This window comes from Nycticebus coucang, chromosome 10, assembly GCF_027406575.1.
Source record: "Nycticebus coucang isolate mNycCou1 chromosome 10, mNycCou1.pri, whole genome shotgun sequence".
NCBI lineage: Eukaryota > Metazoa > Chordata > Mammalia > Primates > Lorisidae > Nycticebus > Nycticebus coucang.
In genome coordinates, this window is record NC_069789.1 from 77,636,683 (window position 1) to 77,655,644 (window position 18,962).

Consider the following 18,962-nt stretch of genomic DNA (forward strand, 5'->3'; position numbering starts at 1 on the left):
GACCAGCCTCACAAATGCTTTTTCAAATGTCAGGCTATCCCCAAAGGGCGGTAAAGCCTTTAGAGAACCTGTTTTCACACTCTATCCAGTTAGCAGGAGTTCAGTGCCATTCTCCAATACTTCTCAATACCTAACACAGATAAAAATTCCTCCTTGATGATAAACATTATAACGTATAGTTCAATTTAGCAAAAATCCAAGTCCTAGCAAGTGACCCAAATAATAACCCCTTGTTGATCTGGAGTCAAAATAATGAATGATGAATAAAAAAAAAAAATCAAGGCAATAAAACGTTCAGTAGAGCAGTGAGTTCCCACAAATAGGATGGGACACAAAAGTTTCTTCCAGGACAGGGTTTGCCAAAAAACACAAACCCTCCACCATGGTCTGCGACTGCAAATAAATTCACTCACCTTGTCTGTTATTCAGCTGTCTATTTAATGAAAAGTAATGTTTCAGTTCGATTTGCAAATAAACCACCCTCCACAAAAATCAGCCATTCCCCACTGTGATGTAACAATATTAACACTTAACGTGTTCCAGCTTCAATAGAGCAATTTTAATGTTTTACCAAGTGTATTGAGTCATCTACCTACTCAGCAAGGAAATACTAAATTGCCACAATTTTGATGTAGGACACTTTTCTCCTTCTTAGCTGCCTAATCTCAGTATTACCGAGTTATTAATTCCCCAACTGCTCAGCCTTGTGTCGATCATATTAATTCCCTAACTGCTCAACCTTGCGTCGATCATCTCAGGTAACAAAGTTAGGGACTGGGTTAATGAGCAAAAATGAGAAGCCAGGCTCCTCACGACCCACAAGTGAGGTTTCTAAACCTCCAGAGTGGAAGGCTGTGGCTCCTTCCCTCACCCAACAGCCTTTAGCCCATCAACAATGAAATCTACAAAATCTGCAAAGCCCAGCTTGGCGCCTGTAGCTCAAGCGGCTAAGGCGCCAGCCAGATACACCTTAGGTGGCGGGTTCGAATCCCAGGCCCGCCAAACAACGACGGGCTGCAACCAAAAAATAGCCGGGTGTTGTGGCGAGGGTATGTGGTCCCAGCTGCTTGGGAGGCAGAGGCAGAAGAATCGCTTAAGCCCAGGAGTTTGAGGTTGCTGTGAGCTGTGATGCCGCGGCACTCTACCAAGCATGACAGCTTGAGGCTGTGTCTCAAAAAAAAAAAAAAATCTGCAAAGCCGGACCACGGGTCCTCCGCAAACCGTTTCCTTTTTTATCATGACTCCCATCAGTGCAAAAGATATATCATTTTTATTTTAGAGTTCTTCATACTTGATTTTTTTAAAAAGGGTAAACAGCAATGTCAAATACAATGTTCATCTCAATAGCCATGAATAATTTGCTAGACACCTGGTACATTTCTTCAAATGCCCCTAATCCTGTCCCCTCTTTTCCCCAGGCCCTGCAAAAGGCATCATGCTTCAAACATAAGCAGGTAAGAGATTTATTAGCGTGATCAAAATAACCCCCTACGATGCATTTTATTTCCTTTGGGGGAAAAAAGGTGTTTGTGGGTCTCCAAATCTGCATGGGCTCATCTTGTTTAACAGACGCACACTCCGCGCTAAATGGGTGAGGCAGAACTCAGGATGTTACCAGTGGGGTTAGGTTTTGTTTAGCTTAGAAAGAAAATCTCACCTGAGAGATTTTCTGAGTTTTCATCTTAAATGTTACCAGACAGATGGAGTTGTATATTCATTCAATTTTGGGGACATACCCTTTAGGTCCCTATTTAATTTTTTCCACTCATTTGAGGTACATAAAATGTTACAGCCATAGTTAGTTTCACACCAAAGACTCAATTCCTTCGAGAAGTTAGGGTGGAGGGCAGTGTGAAAAAGAGGGGGGAAAAAAAACTCTTACTCTGAAAAATGCATCCACATTTAGACCGGCGGCCTTTGCAAGTTTCCCTTACCATGCAGCTGGTCTGTTACAGCACCATGCCACAGAGTGAGGCTCAAGTCCTTCCTGAATGGGCCTTTAAAGGAGCAATCAGGAAATGCCTGTATATTCAGAATGCACTTCTGTAAATTACAAGGTTGTCTTCAGACTGTATGGAGAAGACAGGGTGTGTTAACCCAGCCTAATCTCCTTTACAGCTCTGATCCTCTAGGTCATCTAACAACCTGCCACAAATGAGAATCTAAAGTTTATTTGTCAAAGAACACCATTTGATCATAAATATCAGTGTTTGTTCTCTTTTTCTAAAAAGGACATTACTCCGGGCAGTATCTGTAGCTCAGTGAGCAGGGCGCCAGCCCCACATACCGAGAGTGGCAGGTTCGAACCCAGGCCCCACCAAACTGCAACAAAAATAGCCAGGAATTGTGGCGTGCGCCTGTGGTCCCAGCTACTCGGGAGGCTGAAGCAAGAGAATCTCCAAAGCCCAAGAGCAGGAGGTTGCTGTGAGCTATAACATCACAGCACTCTACCGAGGGCAATAAACTGAGACTCTGTCTCAAAAAAAAAAAAAAGAAAAGAAAAGAAAGACATTACTCCTTCACCCTCACTCTAATCCCACCTTAGTGGCTGACAACACTTAAGACCTCCCCATATCATTATTATATGATCTAACCATGTATCAGAAAACCAAGATGAACTCACACACATTTCATTTCTGAATATATTTATTTTACTTCCTTGGTAATCCCAGGAGTTTATTTGATTATATTTAGTTCATTTTCAAATAGGCTAGTCTGACACATGATTTTTTTTTTTTTTTAGACAGAGTTTCACTATGTTGCCCTTGGTAGAGTGCCATGGCATCACAGCTCAAAGCAACCTCAAACTCTTGGACTTAAACAATTCTCTTGCCTCAGCCTCCCAAGTATCTGGGACTACAGACGCCTGCCACAATGCCCGGCTATTTTTTTGTTGCAGTTGTCATTGTTGTTCAGCTGGCCTGGGCCAGGTTCAAACCTGCCAGCCCTGGTGTATGTGGCTGGCGCCCTAACCACTGAGCTACAAGGGCCGAACCTGATGATTTTTTTTTTTTTTTTTTGTAGAGACAGAGTTTCACTTTATTGCCCTCGGTAGAGTGCCGTGGCGTCACACAGCTCACAGCAACCTCCAACTCCTGGGCTTAGGCGATTCTCCTGCCTCAGCCTCCCGAGTAGCTGGGACTACAGGCGCCCGCCACAACACCCGGCTAGATGATTTTTTTTTTTTTTTAATGAAAAATCAAAACCCAAGTAAAAGGTTTTCTCTTCGTATAGAACATCATGAAACTCTCGCTTGAGATTACATTAAAAGAAAGTATTTATCCTGACATTTGAATCTAAAGCAAAGTTAGTAGGGACTCAAATATTATGAAAATAGAAGGAAATACCATTATATAAACCATCCGCCTAGGGCTTGAAAAGGCACAGGCACCTACAGAGAATACCCAGAGCATTCCATCTTCATTCTTACACTGACCTTCTCATTTTGATAGAAGTAAATTTTTTCCCACTTCAGTCCCTTGAAACAGCAAGTCTAAAAGGCCCCAGGGAAAGAGGCTGAGTAACTTCAGGAGCTTTTGTCAGCTCTGACACTGGAGATGCACCTTTCTTTTTTTTTTTATTAAATCATAGCTGTGTACATTGATATGATCATGGGGCATCATTCACTAGCTTCACAGACCGTTTGACACACTTTCATCACACTGGTTAACATAGCCTTCCTGGCATTCTCTCAGTTACTGTGCCAAGACACTTACATTCCACATTTACCAAGTTTCACATATACCCTTGTAAGATGCAGCGCTGGTGTAATCCCACCAATCCCCTTCCCTCTACCCACCTCCTCCCACCCTCTCCTCCCTTTCCCCCTTCCCTCTATTCTTAGGTTGTAACTGGGTTATAGCTTTCATGTGAAAACCCTAAATTAGTTTCATAGTAGGGCTGAGTACATTGGGTACTTTTTCTTCCATTCTTGAGATACTTTACTAAGAAGAATATGTTCCAGCTCCGTCCATGTAAACATGAAAGAGGTAAAGTTTCCATCTTTCTTTAAGGCTGTATAATATCCCATGGTGTACATATACCACAATTTATTAATCCATTCGTGGATCGATGGGCACTTGGGCTTTTTCCATGACTTAGCAATTATGAATTGGGCTGCAATAAACATTCTGGTACAAATATCTTTGTTATGATGTGATTTTTGGTCTTCTGGGTATATGCCCAGTAGAGGGATTACAGGATTGAATGGCAGATCTATTTTTAGATCTCTAAGTGTTCTCTGTATCTTTTTCCAAAAGGAATGTATTAATTTGCATTCCCACCAGCAGGGCAAAAGTGTTCCCTTTTCTCCACATCCGCACCAACATCTCTGGTCTTGGGATTTTGTGATATAGGCTAGTCTCACTGGAGTTAGATGATATCTCAAAGTAGTTTTGATTTGCATTTCTCTGATGATTAAAGATGATGAGCATTTTGGGTGGCGCCTGTGGCTCAAGGAGTAGGGCGCCGGTCCCATATGCCGGAGGTGGCAGGTTCAAACCCAGCCCCAGCCAAAAAAACCACAAAAAAAAAAAAAAAAAAGATGATGAGCATTTTTTCATATGTCTGAAGGCCACGCACCTGTCTTCTTCAGCAAGTTTCTCTTCAAATCCCTTGCCCAGCCTGCGATGGGATCCCTTGTTCTATTCTTGCTAATGCGTTTGAGTTCTCTGTGGATTCTGGTTATTAAACCTTTGTCGGAGACATAACCTGCAAATATCTTCTCCCATTCTGAGGGCTGTTTGCTTGCTTTACTTACTGTGTTCTTGGCTGTGCAGAAGCTTTTTAGTTTGACCAGGTCCCAGTAGTGTATTTTTGATACTGCTTCAATTGCCTCAGGAGTCCTCCTCATAAAATACTCGCCCAGACCGATTTCTTCAAGGGTTTTCCCTGCACTCTCCTCTAGTATTTTTATAGTTTCATGTCTTAAGTTTAAATCTTTAATCCAGTGAGAGTCTATCTTAGTTAATGGTGAAAGGTGTGGGTCCAGTTTCAGTCTTCTGCAGGTTGCCAGCCAGTTCACCCAGCACCATTTGTTAAATAGGGAATCTTTTCCCCACTGAATGGTTTTAATTGGCTTGTCAAAGATTAAATAACGGTAAGTAGCTGGGTTCATCTCTTCGTTCTCTATTCTGTTCCAGACATCTACTTCTCTGTTTTTGTGCCAGTACCATGCTGTTTTGATCACTATCGATTTGTAGTATAGTCTGAGGTCTGGTAGAGATGCACCTTTCTAAAGAGGAAGGGATTCCAAGCAACTCTGCTGTAATTTCCACATAACTTTGGGAAGTCATAATTCCTGAGGACACCAGACTCCCTAGTGACCAAATACTCATAAATACTCCTTCCCACCCTTATGCCCTCATCAACTGCATTCTCTAGTGAAAACACCAGTGGAATGGGGCAATTGTGAAGATAAAACATGATATAACTTCAAAGCATAGGAAAAAAATTAGTGCTGGTTCTGACAAAAACATGCCAAATAATGTTTCAGATAAAACACCGATGAGTAAGTTTCACTTTGGGATATGATATATAAGGTAATCTCTGATGAATCCAGAAAAAAATAAAAAATATTTAAATTTTGACAAGTTGGAAAAATAGACACCCGTAGTCTTTTTTTTTTTGAGACGGAATCTTACCCTTCGGCCCCAAGGTAAAGTGTCATGGTGTCACAGCTCACAGCAACCTCAAATTCTTGGGTTCAAGCAATCCTCTTGCCTCAGCCTCCTGAGTAGCTGGAACCACAGGTGCCCAGCACAACACCTGGCTATTTTTAGGTCTTGCTCTTGCTCAACTCTGGCAATTCACCTGCCTTCACCTAAAGGTGAACTCCTAAACTCTGGCAATTCACCTGCCTTCACCTCCCAGAGTGCTAGGATTAGAGGTGTGAGCCACTGCACCCTGCCTATTTTAAAGGGGGTGCATTGCACCCTGTGCAATTTTAATGCAAGAAGGAAAAATGGTCTGAAAAGGCTTTTCATAGGCAAAGAGAGCTTTTGGAGTTCAGGGTAATTTTAAGGATGGAAAACTGGGGAAACTTCATATCAGGGGAAAAACAAACAAACAAACAGAAACCTAGGTAGGTTTTCTTCTTCCCAGTCAACCAAATTTTCTAAGGCCAGCAAATCTATGAAAAATATGTCATGGGGGGATGGTGTTTAGTGCTGGTATTAGTACCACTGCTTATGGTACTAAAGAGAAGCAACCTTAAAACTGATGTCAAAATTCACTCAACTATCCTGAAGAACTGCCACGGGATTTCTGTCTCTGAAAAATTTTTTGAGAAAGAGTCTCACTTTGTCACCATGGCATCACAATTCACGGCAACCTCATACTCTTAGGCTCAAGAGATTCTCTTGCCTCAGCCTCCCGAGTAGCTGGGATTACAGAGGCCCACCATGGTGCCCAGCTACTTCTAGAGACAAGGTCTTGCTCTTGCTCAGGCTGGTCTCCAACTCCTGAGCTCAGGCAATCCACTCACCTCGGCCTCCCAAAGTGCTGGGATTACAGGCATGAGCCACAGTGCCCAGCCCCAGTCTCTGAAATTTTAAGAGTATAAATGTTAACTTTCTGGGATGAGCCCTGCTGTGGTTTGAATGCCTGTCCCTTCAGACTCAGGTTGAAATGTAACTGGCATTGTCATAGTATCAAGAGGTGGGACCTTTAAGAGCTGATGAGGCCATGAGAGTTCCACCCTCATGGGTTGGTGCCAGTGTAAAAGGGCAGGTCAGCTCTCCTCTCTTGCTTTCTCTTGGCTCTTCTTTCTCCTCTAGAGGATGCAGCACAAGAGCTACCCTGGAAATGGAAACCACGCCTTTACAAGACACTAAATCTGCTGGCACCTTGACCATGGGCTTCCCAACCTCCAGAACCTTGAGAAATAAATTTGTGTTCTTTATAAATTGCCCAGTTTTAGTAGGTCTGTTATGGCAGTAAAGAGCAGGTAAGACAGGACTCCATTGAGCAAAGGGACAGAGTAACAGCACTTGAAGTTCTTAACAAGATACTCTAGAACAAAATTTTACATCTTTTATGCCATATTTTTTACTGTACTATTTCTAGGCATAGATATGTTTAGATACACAAACCCCACCATGTTACAATTGCCCAGAGTATTCAGTACAGTAACATGCTTCTTGGTTTTAGCATAGGAGCAACAGGTCATATCATATAGCTTAGGCACGCAGTAGGCAACACCATCTAGATTTGTTCAAGTACATTTTATGATGTGTGCACCATGATGACATTACCTACTGGCACATTTCTAACAGCATATCCCCGTTGTTATGAGATGGGATCTCGACTGCATAATCTACACGTATAATCTATAGCTGCACTCCACATCCCCAGGACCACAAACCGGTACCAGTCTGCGCCCTGTTAGGAACCAGACCGCACAGTAGGAGGTGAGGGGGCTTCATCTGTTGCAGAAAAACAAGCTCTGGGCTCCCAATGTTTCTGCATTATGTGAGTAACATAATTACTTCATTATATATTACAATGTAATAATAATAGAAATAAAGTGCACACTAAATATAATCTGCTTGAATGATCCAGAAACCATCTTTTCCATCCCCCAGTCCATGGAAAAATTGTCTTCCATGAAACCAATCCTTGGTGCCAAAAAGGTTGAGGATCACTGATGTACACTATTTAGAGAAGAGATGATACGATGTGATTTGTTTCAAAAAGAAGAAGTAGATGAGGAAAAGTAAAAATCGGGTCACTGAGAGGAGACAGAATCGGTCAGGAGTTGAACATGGAAAGCCTGATTTGAGAGTAGGAGAGCCTGGATTCCAGTTTCAGCACCACCACTTATTAGCTAGGAGACCATGTCAAGATTCCTTCCTGTCTATAAAGCAGAAACAGCAGCAGTTTGTTCCTCAAAGAGTTAAAGAAATAACGCATATAATGTACAGAGCACAGTACCTGGCCACAGAGTAATTGCTCAATATATCTTATCTTTTATCATCACTGCTGTCAATTATTGCCTTTGTTTTCAAGACCACGCAGCTAGAGTTAGGAGGTGGTAGAACTGGATAGACTCTGCTGAATCCAAAGCCCACATTCTCCCCACTACCCTATGCACCCCCGCCCACCTCTCCCTTGAGTCTCCCAGTGGAGCCTGAGAATGAGTGACAATCATACTTTGCAATAAGCTTCCCTATTGATACTACAAACCTTGCAGACATTGCTTGTCAGCTTCCACTTCTGGAATCAGACAATTAGCTGTCTGTTGTTGTAACTTAACGTGTCCTTACTGTGTCGATGGCTATTCACCTGGTGAAATCTAAAAGACTATCTATGTATTTTTATCACTTTAGAAATCGATAGGCACACTCGTAAATTCACAACGATTACACGCTGTGCTGTTTCATCATCCTCCCAAAACGCAGCTCCAAATTTTTGCTACATTGGGTGCTGGCATAAATTACATACAGCTAAACTCAGATTCCAAACATACAAAACTAACAAAGTGATAAAACGCTAAACAGTGCGTGCGGGGTAAGCTAATACTATAATACTGCCATGCTAAGTAGCCAAACAGAGTTTTTTAACAGAGAGGAAACATGTGGATAGCCTCCCATAAGGTAAATATCCCCATCTCTATTTAATAGCAGACAAGAAGAATCCTGAGAGAGACTCTTCAGTATTATTTTATTTTTTCGTGCAACAATCCTGACAATGTGCCAATGTTTGGTGCTTCCTGCCTCTTTGAGTCTCTTTCACCAGCCTTTGCCAGCACACCTCTGAAAGGGTGGGGTTCCCCAGACCCCACTGTTCCGTTTTCTTCTTGTACATACTTTCATCGGGCAAGGTCATGTCTAAACACAACAGCTTCAACTACCCTGTTTACGAACACTCTATTCCATTCACTGACTCGTGCATCCATTTAACCAATAAGTGCCAGACCCCTGTTCTATGGTAGGTGTTCTTTCAAAACAAGAGGACCTAAAACAGATAGTCTTGCCCTCCTTGACCTTACAGTTGGGGAGAGTTAACATTTCTGAAAGAATCTCAAAAATGAATGTGCAATTCTAATATAGGCAAGTACACACAGGCGAGGAGGTGCGTGGTGCAGTAAGAGGGCAGATGGGAGAGATTTGACCCCATCTTGGAAATTAGAGAATGATTCCCTGAGAAAATGATGACTGAGCTGAGATCAAACTCATAATGCTATCCCAAACCTCTCTTCTGAATTCCAGAACAGAGTTTTTCAATTACTTATTAGCTATCTCCATCTAATACAATACGCACACCTAAAACTCAACCTATTTCAAACCCAGTTAACTGTCCTTGCCCCCAATGCCTGGATTCCCTACCTCAGTGAGTTATGACCCATCCAGAAAATCTGCAGTTATCCTTTACTCTACCTGCTTCATCACACTCTACGTACAGTTGTCACTGAGTTATATCAATTCTGTTTCCTAAATCCTCTTCTCTGTCCTCTCTCTCAATGTTCAGGCACTAGCTCAGCTTTCAGCATCTCCCACCAAGCTGGTAGTAGAGTTCACTTGCTCTGCTTATTTCTGTCCCCTCCAGTCTATCTACACTTAGGAAAGAACCAGCTATTGGACGGTGCCTGTGGCTCAAAAGAGTAGGGCGCAGGCTCCATATACTGGAGGTGGTGGGTTCAAACCCGGCCCCGGCCAAAAACTGCAAAAACAAAAACAAAAAAAAAGAAAGAACCAGCTATTATGCAAATTATGTCTCTTCCCTCTTCATAATCTTTCAATGCCTTCCATTGCTTATAATTTGGGCAAAAATCCAAACTCTCAGCATGACCTAATAGGATTTTTATAGTTCATCAGCCTCACTTCTGATCATTTTCCATCACATGTGAAAAGTCCAGTCATATCAACTCACAACCACGTGGCTCCACATCATTGCTTGGCCTCTTCCTGAAATGCCTTACTTTGTCTTCTATCTTCCCCAACTCCCTTTATCCCCAAATGCCAGCCTGGGAAGTAGTCTATGAGTCCGTGGTAAAATGAGAAAAATTAAAAGTTAGTGAACCAGTGTTAGTTCCTCAATAGTTTTAGCAATGTAACCTGTGCCCTAAAGGACTGTGTAGCTTTCAATTGTCATTTCAAATAGCTCCCTTTGAAGCTATTTTGTGAAACCTTTTATGGCTTCTATGTTGGCCTACTCTCACTTATTGTCCAAACTGGGACCCTTTGAGAATAAAGAAGGTGCTATTATTAACTAAGCTGGACAGTGGGAATAAGCCAGGGCTGCCCCACGGAAAAGGCGGTGTAGGATCTGGCTTCCACTAGCCAGAGCTGGGTGCTCCCTTATCGCAACTCCCAAAGCACCTTTGTTTTTTCACCACATATCATGTTCGCATGTCATTTCCCCCGTTTGTCTGAAAACTCCACAAAGGCTGGGCCAGGCCTTTATATCTCTCCATCTCCAGCATCTCTCCAGTGCCCAGCACTGAGAGGACACAAAACGTCATCCACAAAGTAAATGTTTGTTCAATAAATTACTTCAGTGAATAATGAAGATTAGGTGCCTTCACCTTGACCGACAAGGGAATTCAGAAATTCCCATTATCTTCCCCCATTCTAACTATACTCTCTCACTTGGTTAAAAAGAGTTTTAAACAGGAGAGAGGTCTTCATAGAAATTCCAAGCCCCACGTCAATAACCAGCTGTCCATCAACCAATAGCCACTTACTCAGCAGAGTCTGCTCTTCAGGTCTAGTGGTCATGCATGATAAAAGGGCTCATATTTGACTGGGGACAAAAAAATACATAAATGAAACTAAAAATTAATAAAGAAGGAAACTAGGCTTAAAATACGTATTACAGGAGTTCATGGAAGGTGAGGAAGAAACCACTGTTATGACAGGGAAAGGGCTCTTTGGAAGAGGTGAGATTTGAAAAGAGATTTGAGAAATGGCTGGGATTGCAAGAGAAACAGCAGAAGGGGAAAAAGGAGGTGCCAAGGTAAGGTGGGTGTGGATCCTGGGGAGACCACGGAGGTTAAGCATAAGATTTGTTTGGGGAGTTGTAGCTAGATGGTCATAGATTCCTGGCACAGAAACCAGAACATCTGAATTTTCAGCAAACATGAAGGAACTCACTGACACTCCTGGATTCTCTCTTCCTTCATCAAAATAGTATCTGCCTGAAACATATAATGAGATATATGGCTCTTATTCCTTTATAACTTATTAATTATAAGAACTACTACAAAATTATCTTAGGAAAATTGCTTTTGGCAGAACTTTCAGATAGGACTGCTGAAGTCACTGCTTGGCAAGCATTAAAGATCTGGGCCTTTGAAAAGTTCTCTGCAAATTACGGCCTGGAGGCCTGCAGCACCTCTTTACACCTGGCCTCTCCATGGTCTCTTAAAAAACACTCTAGTGTTAATGTTGGGGTTTTACAATACTGTAAACAACCATGTACACACCTACTTGTGAACTTGGGGTTCGGAGAGAAGCTCAGAGAAGCTATGGTACATACTCCATCCATGGGGGTTATTGAGAGCGCTTCCCTAACCACATACCATCTGTGATGATGGGTATGAAAAATGACCCCACACTTTAGTGACAACTCCTTATTCCCCACCACACCCAGTTCAGGTGGGAAAAACGTAAGTCACCAAGTGAAGTGGAATACAGTAGAACCTCCATGGTTGGCCACCTCCTTAAGGTGACCTAATTTTCATAGACTGGACACGCAGCACATGTACATATCAGTACAGGAGGCCTAGTCCCTTCCACTGAACACCTCCAAGGAGGAACCAGTTTAGGACAGTCCCTTGGGTGGTCAACTTACAGAGGTTCTACTGTATATTCTAACATGCAATTTAACATTGAACTGAAACTACTGCAATATCCACTACCCTCAAAGGAAGAGATTCTTACTTTAAAACCATCATCTAGCCGCTCTGCTTTCACGCACCTTCTTCCAAAAGCCCTGAAGCACTCAGGATATTGCATAACTAGAGCTGGATCTACTTTTGAAGTGCAGTTTTCTAAAAAAACAATCCAAATTTATATGTAATGAGTCAATGGAATATGTTTTCCCAGTAGTAATCTTAAATTTACTACTTTTTTTTTCCCCTATGACCCTGCTCATAGCGTCAAAATAGGCTACAACCTTAAAGGGGAAATCAGCCATGTGAGGTGTTAGCTAACGAATCTTTGCTTGGCATAAATATGTCCCATGAGTTTACAAAACTTTTCATGGAGAGCAGTGAAACTGTAACAAATGAGAAAAAAAAAACTGTTCAGGCTATAGTAATATTTCTTTAACCAACATTTACTTAACCAAAGTAGAGGAAAAAAGGTAATAAAGATGAAATTAAATAACCTATTCTATTCCTGTGATTAGCAAGTTGAATTTGGTGTGCAGCAAAGCCTTTCACGGGTACTAGTATGGAAACCTGCGAAGTGCTTTTCAGGATACGATGTCGAAATCCTTAAAAATAACAATAATCCTCAAGATAGTTCCTTCATCTGTTATCCAATGGAGGATGTAATAGCTACATGAAGTGAAGAAGCAAAGCGCTTCATTATTATTAAATGGCTTAAGGGCCTTAAAAAGTCAACGGCACCTATGGCATAGTGGAATCAAAAATGAAAACAAAGATAGAAAGAGCCCTCAACTTGGGGGTGCTCTAATTCAATTTTTCTACAAGGTCTGAAGTATGTGGATGTTGATTCATGAATGCTATAAACACATCTGCTGAGCTGGCAGGAGCCTGGGAAACAGGCAGAGGCAGGTACGTGCTGGAAGATCTGAAGGCTTGACGAGCGAGCGGTAGAAATAAGGAAGGCAAGTGGGCAGGACAGGACAGCAGAGGGGCCCCCAGGGCAGAAGGAAGCTGCTGGGACTCTTGCATTGAGCATATGGGAGGGAAGAGTCAGAGAGAAAGTGGCTCTGGAGATAGGGTTAAAATGCCATACCTGAAAAGCTCATTCAGACACATAAAGCTGAAGTCTTGTAGGCAAACATAAGACGGTGGGATAAGATGCAGGAGGGCTTAGGGATAAAAATCTGTAGGACAGAAAAACATGAAAACTCTTCAGAAAGAATAGGAAGGTGAAGGAGTATTTGGCGAAGGCGAACAAAGAGGGAAAAGCCAGCCAGAGAGAGAGAGAGAGAGAATAGGTTTGGGGAGGAGCCACAGGGCGCTGGGAGCCTGAGTGAGCTCAGAGAAACGACTGCTCTCAACTTCCCTTTTTGAAAGTTATGGTAGAGATAGCAGCAATGAATTGAGGTGGGGCTTCCTGAGCTCCCCGAGACCTCTCTATCAGTCCTTGATCCAGGCACATTCTGGAGGGGACTCCAGTATGAAAAATCCTGATTGCTATGGCTGGAGCCTAATGTCAGATTAGACAGGGTACATGAAAGGTCTCTGAAAACCACAAAGCGCTCTCTAAATATGAGGCACTGTTTGTTATTCACTGAGCCTCTCGGGCAAATAAGGTGAAGACCACAGCTACAATCAAATATAGGAATCACATTTACATCTTTCGTATTTACTTGGAAGGATGTGGAGAACATCCTCCTTAGTAAAGTATCACAAGCATGGAAAAGCCAGCATCCAATGTACTCAGTACTAACATGAAACTAGTAGATGAACAATTGCACTCCCACAGGAGAGAAAAACATATTTAAATTCAAGAAGGGGGGAGGGGTAAGGAGGAGGTGTGGTAAGCTCAATGTAGGGGTATATGGCACACCTCCTGGGTGAAGGACTCCACTTCAATTGGACTTTACCTAACAAACTTATGCAAACAGTGTTACCTAATCATATGTACCCTTATATTAATCTGAAATTGTTTTTAAAAAGAAGAGAAATTATACATATTCCAAATCAAGATGCTCCTAACTAGAAATTCTGGCAATTGGAGAGGATACTAGGCGTGGTACGTTTATTTTCCAGTCAAGTATGTTCTAACATTCTACATGAGGCATAATACAGAGCTCTTCATAAACTATCATACGGAATTTATTAAAGCTTAAGTCTCCTCTCCAAGGAGGTTTTGACACAGTACAGATCTTAACAAATGGGGTAAATTCCATTCAATTGACTCGCTCATGGAGTGACTTCCAAGTGCAAGGTAAAGTGTTGGCTGCTAAGGGGGTTGCTGAGATGACCTGGACAGCCCAACCTTCCAGTACCTGGGTCAGTTAATCTTCCCAGTGTCCATTTTAGATTGGAAAAGTTGCATCTCCTTTCAGAAATGTAGAGAGAAAGCAATCTTTACATTAGGTGACCAGCCTACAACTTGGGGAATACATCTTCCAGAAACACAGTATAAAAGTGATCGTGATCGTTTCTATGCTTATCCCAGCCCAGTTTACCTCCAACCACTCTTGTCACAATTGCATAACCGCAGCATGTCATGTTGTTTCTTGTTGCAACTATAACTTATAAAATCTTCAGGACTGAGACAGCCAAGCTAAATGATTGCCTACTTTAAAATATGTACATGTATAATTCACATGCCACTTCAGATAAGCTCTTAAATTATGATCTCTGAAAGTCAAAACCATCACCATTTTTTAAAATATAGTTTCACCATCGCAATTCTTCCTGCACACAAGCCCTAATCCTGTTTTCACAGTTTTCTAAGCCATACTTTACACCAGTCTATTGCAATCTGCCTTTTATATTTTATCTTATCAAGAACTTAAGCATAACTTTTATTTGCACCATGCTGGGAGACTTTTAAAATTGAGGATTAAAAAAGGACAAGCAATGCATGAAATGGACAAAAATGCAGGCACTTGTTGGCCAAAGACATATTAATAGAATATAAATATCTTACAGAGTAAGCTGAGCAAAAAAAGATCAGTGGAACATCTGAATACCCACTATGTACATTGTGTTGGGTCCTCCCGCCTACATCGTATCATAGAATCCTCTCCTCACCTAGGAGGGAGGTTGTACTATATCCATTTCCAATATAGTATTTTTTTTTCTTTTTTTTTTTTTTTTTTTTTTGTGTGGTTTTTGGCCGGGGCTGGGTTTGAACCCGCCACCTCCGGCATATGGGACCGGCGCCCTACTCCTTGAGCCACAGGCGTCGCCCCCAATATAGTATTTTTAAGAGAGACATATTTTTATGAAACTAAGACTGATCCATCTAATATCTCTGGGTGAATTCCTATTTACTACATGTATAAGCTGATTTACATAATTCTTAAAAGTTGGAGGCAAATCCATTTTTGCATACAAATTATTTCCATGTCAATCTGCACGGCAGGCTCAGATCCACTATACCTTCACTTCTGACTGATGACCAGCACAGTGCTGCTCAGAGGGCTTACTGGAGGACTACAGTCTACCCACATGAACATACTATCCCTAGAAACTCTCTGCTGAGCTTGGATTTCTTTCCACCCATGAGAAGGGCCAGAATTAAACAGTTGAAACCACCAAAAATAAGCAGTGCCCACACTCTGAGATGTCTGCAAAACAGCAAGAAAGAAAACACACACGACACACAAAGCAATCCCCCTTATATTTGATTCCTAAAAGCTAGAGAAAAAGTATCCTAAGACAGTGAGGTTTAACCAATTTCTCTGTTAGTCTTCTAGTCTTCCTCCAAAATTAGTATCAAGCCACTCTTCAAGCAGAGCTGGAAGGAAACTTGGAAGGGTACAGAACCTCCTGACCTGTGTACTCAAGTGTGGAAGCCACTGAAGGAGCCTTATATGGCTACAAGTTATACAGATGAGTTTACATGGAGCTGGTGATACTTCATCACACACAGTAACCTTCTGGGAAGGTGTCCCCTGCCCTATCTAGCCCTGTTGGGACGTGTCATGACACTCCCTCTTCCAGCCTTCCTTTCTCCTTCTTTGAACAAAAAATATCTGATAGAAGGGGGCTGCATAGTGTCACTCAGGATATGACACTCAAAGCTTGCCTGGTCACAAACCCAACACAGGGGCTGAGGCATCATCAACCTGGAAATGACACTCACAATGGTTCAAACCACCTTCCTCCTTGTTAAGTGTCATAACAAATAGTATTTATACACTGTAATTTTTCAAGAAGATCAAACCATCTCAGTTAGTGGCCTACTAATTCCCCAAAATCCATGTTAAATGATAAAGTGATATGGGCTGGGAAGGGATAAATTAGCCAAGGAAAGAAAATTATCAGCTCTCTCAACTCAGAGTGAAACTGAGTCAGCCAAAGCTAGAATGTCTGGGTCCTTCTAGGATGAACTTTTAACACTGGAGGATGTGAGACCTCTCTATGGCCCAAGGCCATTTTTCTTGGGAAATGTGTCCCAAATCAGATAATGCTAGACAAGAAAAGCACCCGCCCCCTCAGGCAGCTTATCCATCCCAGGGCTGGGCACAATTGCCTTTGCTGCTTCCCTAGTGGCCCTGCAGGGCTGTTCTCAGAGTTAGGTTGGCACAGCAGGAAACATTAAGGGACATCATATTTCAAGGAAGCATTTGTGATCTGTGAAGTGCTAGTCCAGTATTGGTTTAACACCTATAAATATACTCTGTCATCCCAACATTTTCACTTCCTACTTTATAAGTAGCAAAACAAAAATAGGTGATCCAGTCCAAATGAATTTCCATGTCCAACAATTGCATTTCAAAACAGCCAACACAGAACATGTTCTAGTGATCCTACAGCCCACCTCTAGATGTATGAAAATGGGGAGAACCCCAAATTCAGCATTTTGGCCTTGAAAGACCCTCCAGAAACATTGCCCTCCCCTTGTAACAGAGCTCAAGTAGGCCTGGTCCACTCCACCCATGTTGGTTTCTATCCTGGTAATCCCAATTCTATCAAACTGAGAAGTTATTCTCATTAGGTAGAAGGTGAGCCCATCCCCTAGAATAGGGAAGTGTTTATTTCATCTGCCTGTGTAATGAACTTGTCATTTTCCCCAAAGGGTCAGTACAGTCTCCCGAAAAAAAGTACTACATGGAATCTATGGTGTGCCAGCCCTCTTTCCCACATCTGAGTCACAGTACTGAGTCTGTACTGGGGCTCCGGGTAGCCAGCGTGTATCACTTTCAGAGTTGCTCCAATAACCGAACTTATGGCTGTCTGTCTTCCAATCACACACAACATAAGCACTGTCTATTTTAAAACAATTTTTCTAAGCCACAGACGATGAAATATACCTCATAGATAGTCAACTTCCTATTGGAAACAGATTACTTCTCTCTCAAACGGTGCTTCCCATCTGAGACTGGATGCGGGTTTGTGTGTGTATATTTTTATCTCTGACCAAGCAACTCTTGGAGCAAAGAAAGCCACCCCAATCTTACCAACATGCCTGAGCCATTCAGAGCTTTGGAAGAGAAATGAATGGGTGATGAGAGCCCTTCAGCCCAGGACTCCTCACATACGAATAGTAAGTGGAGGGAAGAAAAAAAAAAAAAAGCCTCCGTAGAGGGAGGGGGCAGGGTGGATGATGGGGAAGGACATTAACCAGCAGACCAAAGGCCGGCGCGGCGGCACTTCGCGAACTGCCTTCAGAGAGCAGTGAAATTCGTTCCGCGTACAATAACCAAGCACCCTCCGGCCGCCTCGCAGGGACACGAATACCCCCGAGATGGGCAAACGTGCAATGAAACAAGCCACCCCAAAAGGTCAAAACTTCAGAAATCCCGAGGATCACGCCACGCACACAAACACATCAATCAGGCGGAGCGGGAGAGGGGACTTGGAGACTTAGCAAAGGATTTTAAATTTTGTTTATTTCTTTCAAGCTCTGGCTGCAAAGTACACGGGCTACAGGCAAAGCTAGATAGAGCAGAGCAGGAAGGCTGAGGGCGGCGGGGGTGTGGGTGGGAAGGGAGGGGTGTCTAACACCAGCCACCCAGGCCTCAGTGTGACGAAAGTCGTCAGCAGCCCCGACCGCATCCTAGCCCCTCCACCCCGGCCAGCAGACGCCCCCTGCAGCTCCCCACCCCAGCTTCCGTCCCTTGCAGCAGCCCCGGCCCGGGCCCCGCGCCGGCAGTGCCCGGACCGCGGCTCCCATCCCTTCCGCGCGGCAGGCACCCCGCAGGCCTCCCTCGGTGCCCACCCGGGGACGCCGGGGGAGCCGAGCCGGGAGGGCTGCGCCGCCAACGCCCCCCGCCCTAGAGCCGGCGATGGCTCACGCTTACCTTGGGCGCTCGCGGGGGGGCTGAAGGTGGCGAGCCTCCCGCCCCCCGCCCCTTTGCTGCTCGCCTTTTTTCTTCCTCCCTCCTCCTCTTCCTCCTCTTGCCCACAGTGTGTCGGGGGCTTCCCCTCCGCCCCGCTGCTTGGAGTAAATGCCGAAAACCCCGAAGCCGGGCTGGCCTGCGAGTGTGCGGGACGCGGCGGCGCGCGGCCAGCTCTCCCGTAACTGAGCGCGGCACGCAGCTCCCAACTAAAGTGTGAAAGAAGCGGCGGCCGCAGCGGCCGCGGCACTGAGCGTCCCCCGGGAGTGGGCAGGGAGCAAGCAGGAGCTGGCGGGGAGCGAGCGAGGGCGGGGACTGGGAAGGCGGGAGGGAGGAGACCTCCTCGCCCAGTCACTCACACTCGAGGGGCGGGGGCAGCCAGACACTCCCCCACCGCGGTCCCTCCCCGCGCCTGGCTCCAGCGCTCGTCCCGCTCCCCTCCCCGAGGGAGGGGCCTGTGGGAGCCGCCGGGGAGCGGTGCTGGAGGGAGGGGCGGAGGGAGCGCGGGAGGGGTGGGCCGGGCCTCGGGTGGGCTCGGGGCTGCTCCCGCGGCAGGGAGGGGAGTGCGGGGGCGTGCTTGCGTGCCTGCGTGTGTGTGTCCGCATGTGTGTGCACGCGCGCCCCAGCGCGGGCCGGCCAGCGGGAGGGAAGACCCTGGCGGGAAAGCTGCGTCGCCTCCGGCCTTCCCGGGCTGTCACTCTGGCAGTGGCGTGGGATCTGCAGGGTTGCTCTAGTGCCGGGTGGGCGCAGTTCTGCCGGAGATCCGGGCCAGTCCCCGGACCCAGCTGCGGGAACGTGCCGGCTGC

The 18,962-nt window shown here is 44.4% G+C and overlaps 1 protein-coding gene across 1 annotated transcript in view; it reads right to left on the reverse strand.

Annotated features, from left to right (window-relative positions):
- C10H1orf21 (chromosome 10 C1orf21 homolog) overlaps positions 1-18,451 on the reverse strand; it is a 246,360-nt gene extending 227,909 nt beyond the window's left edge. Inside the window, exon 1 of the mRNA XM_053606787.1 lies at positions 18,121-18,451. The gene's annotated coding sequence lies outside the window, so the exon portion shown is untranslated. The remainder of the gene's footprint in view (positions 1-18,120) is intronic.
- Positions 18,452-18,962: the final 511 nt, after the last annotated feature.